The following is a 6,918-nucleotide window of genomic DNA, read 5'->3' on the forward strand; positions in this document are numbered from 1 at the left end:
TAGCTAATGAAGAAGGGAAAATCAACACTCAAATATGCCTATATGTTCTTATACAATTAGCTGAAAAATATAAAGTACAAGTGAGTTATTTGATTTAGAAATGGGACCTATTGATATTGTACTTGGTTGTGATTGACTAATGACTTTAGGGAAGATTATTATGGATTTCTCATAGTTGTACATGGAGTTTGCCATTGATGGGCAGCCTATCCATCTACAATAAATCCTAAGTAAATCTAATTTTTAGCTTCTCATCATTAAACAACTTAAGAAGGAGTATAAGAAGCGCTCGTAGATTTTTGTATTACACTTGAATAAAGAGATAGAAGATTAGTCCAAGAATTCAATAGAGTATCTTGCTTTGAAATCTCTACTTGAGGAGAATATGGACTTATTTAAAGTAGCTACTTCATTACCTCCTAAGAGTACGATGAATTGCCCTATTGATTTAGAGTCTCATTCAAAGCCAACCGCAACAAGCCACCCTACAGATTGTTAAAATGCAAGCGTGAGGAAGTAGCCAATAAAATCAAGAAGCTTTTACAGATGGGATTTATTAAGCGTAGTTTTTCACATTATGCATCTCCGTCTTATTAGTGAATAAGAAAGATAGATCCTGCGGGATGAGTATTGACTACACGGATCTAAACAAGATCACAGTGAAGAACATGTATCCAATACCTAGAGTTGATGATTTTCTTGATGAGCTCAAGGGGGCTAGATTCTTTACCAAGATTGATTTGAGGTTTGGATATCATTACATTTGTATGCAAGAGAGTGATGAAGTGAAGATTGCCTTTAGGACTGATCATGGGCTATACCATTTCTTAATGATGCCATTTTGGCTTAATAATGCTCTAATTACCCTCCAGAGTCTAATGAATAAGATTTTTAACCTCTAAGACAGGTTTTTTATGCATTGAGATATCACAGACTCTTTGCCAAGGAGAAGAAATGCTCTTTCATGCAAATGGAAGTGGAGTACTTGGGTCATATTGTCAATGAACTTGGGATATTGGCTGACTAAGAAGGTGCAATGTATCAAAGATTGGCCGACACCTCCACCACTACATATCTTCGAGGATTTCTTGCTCTATCATCATTCTCCCGCAAGTTCATTAAGCATTATTCGGCTATAGTAGCTCCTTTGACTAACAAGTTGAAGAAGGAAGCTTTCTCTTGGGATACACTTACTGATAGTAGCTTCAACCAGTTAAAGTAATTAGTCTATTTTGCTACAGGAGCATGGAATTATGGCCTTTGAAAGCCATAAGCTTACAGATAAAGAGATGACTATGAATGTCTATGACCAAGAGATGTTGGCTATTCTACATGCGATAAAGAAACAACACCATTATTTGTATGGCAGCCGGTTTAGAGTTCAAAGTGATCATAGGATCCTAAAGTACTTTCTTACTCGGTCTAATCTTACCCCTAAGCAACACAAGTGGATAGCTACCTTGCAAAACTATGATTTTGATATCACTCATACAAGCGGCAAAGATAATGTGTTAGCTGATTCTCTCTGTAGAATGTGGGCATGTTGGGTTTCAACTATGATTGAATTACATGGTGACTTGATTGATGAATTAAGCCTATCTTTTGGATGATGAGCTTAGTCATGCGCTTCTAAAATTACAACAAGGTCTTATGGAGGACAACTCACATTATCAGCTTAAAAATGGCCTCATTTGGCTAAATTGCAAGATTGTTATTCCCTCTAGTTCTTCTTTCAAATTATTAAGGAGCTTCATTCTTTGTCCATAGCTGGACACTTTGGAGTGTGTAAGACCTATGATAAAATCAGCAAGAGCTTTCACTGGAAAGGATTGTGAAAAGATGTTAAGGATTATGTTATGAAATGTACACCTTGTTAGCAGAATAAGAATAATACTAACAAGTTAGGTGGTTTGTGTTGCAACCATTTCCTATTCTAGAAGGCAAGTGGACACACATTATATTTGGATCTCATTACTAGTCTACCTATTACCAAAAAGGGTTGGAGTAGAATTTATGTGGTAGTAGACAGACTCACTAAGGTAACCCATTTCATTCCTACTAAGACTTAGTTCACTTGATCTTATGCCATGCCTCTCAACCCAATTGCTTAAGGCTTACTCCACAATCGATCCATATATCATAAGTGGCTAGTCAGTTCGTGGAGAAGACCTTTAGATTGCATGGATTACCGCATGTGATTGTGCATGATAGAGATACCAAGTTCGTGAGTAACAATTGGCAATTGATATTTAACTCCATGGGAACTAAATTGGCTCCTTCTATAGCCTATCATTTGTAGACTGATGGTCAGATAGAAAGGGTTAAAAAGTGGTTGGAGACTTACCTTTGCCATTTTTTTCATGATGTATAGTGTGCATAGGATTCATGGTTACATTTGACTAAGTTTTCCTATAATAACCCCGCTCATGCTAGCATTGGAGTTTTACCCTTCAAGGGACTATGTATGGCTACAAGGTATCCTTACCCACAATTACTTTCAATGAGAAGATTAACCCTCATGGAAAGGAGGAATTGGAAAGAATAAAGGCTCTTCAACAATGTAAGACGAATCTTAGAAAAGCTCAAGTTCAGATGAAGGTGTATGCTAATGAGAGGGGTTGACCTTTGGAGTTCTAGGAGGGAGAGTTAGTTCTCTTGAAAGTACCTAAGTCTTGATATTCTACTTTAAAGGATGGCTCTAGCAACAAATTTGCTCATAGGTTTTATGGGCCCTACAAGATTTTGAAGCGTATTGGAGACTTGGCATATTGATTGGAACTTTTCCTCTTTCACTAAGATTCATAATGTATTCCATGTTAGTTAGCTCAAACCCTTTTATGGTACTCAACCATAAATAGTTTGATGAGCCGTCCACTATGGAGGACTTATTCAGTACATTCATGAGGAGGTCATCAATTAGCATGAAAAGAAGCTTTGCTCTCGCTCCATCATTGAGTATTTGATTAAGTGGAAGGGTTTGCCACTTGAGGAAGTTTCTTGGAGGCTAGATTTCATCTTAGATGAGTTTTGCTGCCTATGGGATGCATTCGTGGCTAATACCTAATCATATGGGAGCCTATTGTACTTTAAACAAGGTTTGGACAACAGTTTGTTTTAGAACAGATTTTATTATGCCTGATTTTCAAAAATCAGTCACCTACTTAGCATGAAAGTACTCTTCAATAGCTACGTTTTGATATGTGGCACGCTCTATTTGGATACTTTTATTAGAAGTTATGGCGGTTTTCTTTAGCATGCTCTATTTTATACAACAAGCTATCTACTCTTTATAGAGGTTCTTTCTTGAAGATTTGATGGCTCCAATTCTTTTGAAGATATTCTGATTATTTATATGGTAGAGGCTTTCTTTCATGTCTTCATTTTAGCAACTAACTCTTCACTATTTGATTCCCGTCACATCTTTTGTATAGCTAAAATCACTGTAGTACTTTGTTTCATCCGTCCTTCTTTGCCATTCTAACTTTGTTTTTGTGGGCAGAAACATTTGGACAAGGATGGATTGTAAGAAACTAGGAATATATGTGTTAGTGAGAGAGATTTATTAATAATACCTTGTCACATTGACATAGGTATAAAAGGTGTGAGACATGTAATTTTTGCCATCTTTGGATCATAATACAATTACTGTCTCTCATCTCACTTGCTTGTATTCAGCTTTCATGGCTTCTCTCTATTCTTTCCTATGTTTTTAGTATTTCTCTCTCCTCTTTTCTATCTCTTCTCCTCTTCTTTCTCTCACCTCTCAACCCTCTCCTTGACATGTATGTTGGTGCAGTATTGCAATTTGTATTTGTTTAAATTATTGTAAATTATATTTGTTCAAAATTATTTTTGTATTATTGTTTTCATGATTATATTGTTGTTAAGTAGTTTATGTTGCTCATAAATATTTGTTTTAGTAAAAAAAGTGCCCCTCATATAGAATTTATTTAGAAAATCAAACATGCCCTCACCTAAATCAAGTGGGCTACCTCGGTGTATGTGGGTTGCCCCCTTCCCCCCCTTTGCGGGAGGCAAATAAAAAAGCTTTAAAACATGTATGAGTGTATAATGTCTTATGAGTGTGCAGGTATGTTTCCCCCAAAAAAAGGCTAAAAAACATATATGAGTATGTAACATCTTGTAAGATAAACAAAACCCAAGCATAAGTGAACTAACACCAATAATATCTTCAATTCATACAACGATTCACAATGTCTTTCCCCATAAACATATCCCTTCGCGCAATGGAACATGAAAGCTTCTATACAACTTCAAAACATGTATGGATTTATGTCACTTGAATTATGAATCTACAACAACTTGCAAACCTACCTCTACATAACCCACAAGTTCCGACAATGCTTCAATACTAGCTTTCATACATATACTAATGGACATTACTTGATGCTTGGATCTATGACGACTTCCCATACTTTTGCTACAATTATGTGAAAAATAAAGACACTTATGCCAACCACAACACAACATGTCAATGCATTGACTCAAGCCTCAATAGCATTTTTGAATCATGTATTGATGTGGAACCCTTCACTCATCATGAATCTATAATAACTTGACATGCAAGTAAGACCCAAATGCATGGCAATAAATGCACTTACAACCCTATCCATGCAATAAAATAAAATAAAATGCATGGAAAGAAAACTAGAATATGCATTGTTCAATCAATGCAAAAAAAGAAGTACATCAATAGCTCTTTGAAAATATGTACATATTGTTACTTGACATCATATACTAACATACAAACCTATTCGTGTAATAAGTAAACTAATCCTCACTTATCTTGACATAGTTGAGGAAAATAATGAGCTCTAGAGAGGCATCAACTACTAGGGTGTCATAAAGATATTCAAGAAGAATGAAAGCAATGGCTTTGAGGAAAACATTATTGAAACTATGTGCAACAAGTTGATTATATACATACAATATGGAATTCTCGTGGGCTAAGGAATGCACAAATGGGGTCACTATCAATATGCCCTATTTGCACAATTGTTACCATGCATCAACATTCCAAACTTCCCCACAAGGAAGTTGAGAATGCAAAACCAATGGAAGTTTTAATGGTTTTGGAAGCACAATCATTATTCTTGCTTGCAAGAAAGCCATGGTGGACATTCTTATAAAGAAATGTGGTTCCTACTTCCCCAACAAAGAATACAATGCACATGTTATTCCACTATTTCCATACTACATGAGGTGGATTCTATGTGTTGGAGCCATTGCAACTACAACTTCTATGTATCATCAACATTTCCATATTAGACACAAAAATGACAAGAGCCATTACTAATGGAAGACTAGATTTGAGATTAATCCCTGATAATCCTTTAGTTCATTGGAACGTAATTGTGGCATCTACTTCAAAAACATTATTGGACTTAATAACATCTAGTATTACTAATGTACTTGTATTCAACATGTTGCGCAATCCAATCATCCAAAAGAAGATGACAACAACATAACAAAATCACCCACAAAAAAAGGGATGTGTGTCCTTAGCAAAGAGTTAGGACAAACGATTGTAAAACTACATCATGACAATACCCCATTTCACAATGAGAACACAAGCATTTCAAAGATCTAATCAGCATGAGTTCACATCCATCATTCTATGTGGCAATAATAAAATCATAAAAAGTACAACACTATTTATGATAGATGGTTTGTCTACACTAGGGTCACCTTGCCCAAACATCACCATGGAAAATGCAATGTTCTCACTTCTATTTGTTGGGGGGTTTAAGGCCTCTTGTGCTTAATCGCCTACATCTTATTCTACACTTAGTGCTTGCATACTAGTACACAATAGGTGGCGGTTGCTTATAATTGTCACTTTATTCTTTATTCTTTACATGACAATAGAATAAGGGAAGATAGGTAACACATTGTGACTATTGGAGTTCCCAAATACCATTTTGCTCTCTCTTGCTTGAACCTCTGAAGCTCTTACTTCCACTCTTGCTCTACCTTACAACTAGTATCAAAGCAAGAATTGGAGGAGCTTCTTTAGCATTGCATTCAACTCGAGAAGAGAAGCTTGACCTAAACCTTTCATGGCAGCCACATGGCAAGGTATGCATTAGTCTTGTTGCCTCTTCGCTTAGCTCTGGCCATTCTACCATTGATCAAGCCCCTTCCCAGAGGTATTTGAGCTTTAACAATCAATCATTGAAATTGGTAGCAACCAATAAGTGGAGTGGCAAATAGCCCGCAAATTTTGACATGTTTTTAGGATTGCCCCCTACTTATCTCACTTGCTCTAGTAGCTCAACCTACTACTTATCTTGCTCATTGTCTGACACTTTGTGGTCCTTCCCATCCTCTCTAACTCTATCTTAACCTCTATTTGCAAGGCTTGAGGTCAACATTGATCTATAGTTCAAAACTGGTTTGTTGCTCATTATTTGAATAGCAAGCATTTGATTGGTTTATGCTTAATTGATCCTTATATGGCCCAGTTTTTATGCCTAGATGATGCATTGATGCTCATGATAGGATTTTGGGTTGATTAAAGCTTGATTAGCTTAGTTATTGCATGATTTATTGCTATAACAAAGTTTAGACAACAAGTGTTCATGTATTGAATGCCTACATGCTATTCGTGTATGCTACATCCTTATGTTTATGCTTGGCATTGATGTTTATTCTGCCTAGATATGCTTATGTTGAGCTCTAGGTCTTAGATTTGAGCTCGATTGGTTGCATTTGGATAATTGCTATTTGCTTTAGTGATTTTTGCTTGTGGGCTTGAAATTTTGTTGAATGTATATGCTCCTAGATGTATACATGATGTATTTTGGGCACCTGTATGCTATGAGCATTGAGCTTCCTGTACTACTTTGGATTTGCTCCAATGGGAGTACTTGGTATTTTCTTCATAGAGATTGGTTC

Source organism: Lygodium microphyllum, chromosome 2, assembly GCF_053477565.2.
Source record: "Lygodium microphyllum isolate KBCC chromosome 2, Lygodium_microphyllum_v1.1.10, whole genome shotgun sequence".
NCBI lineage: Eukaryota > Viridiplantae > Streptophyta > Polypodiopsida > Schizaeales > Lygodiaceae > Lygodium > Lygodium microphyllum.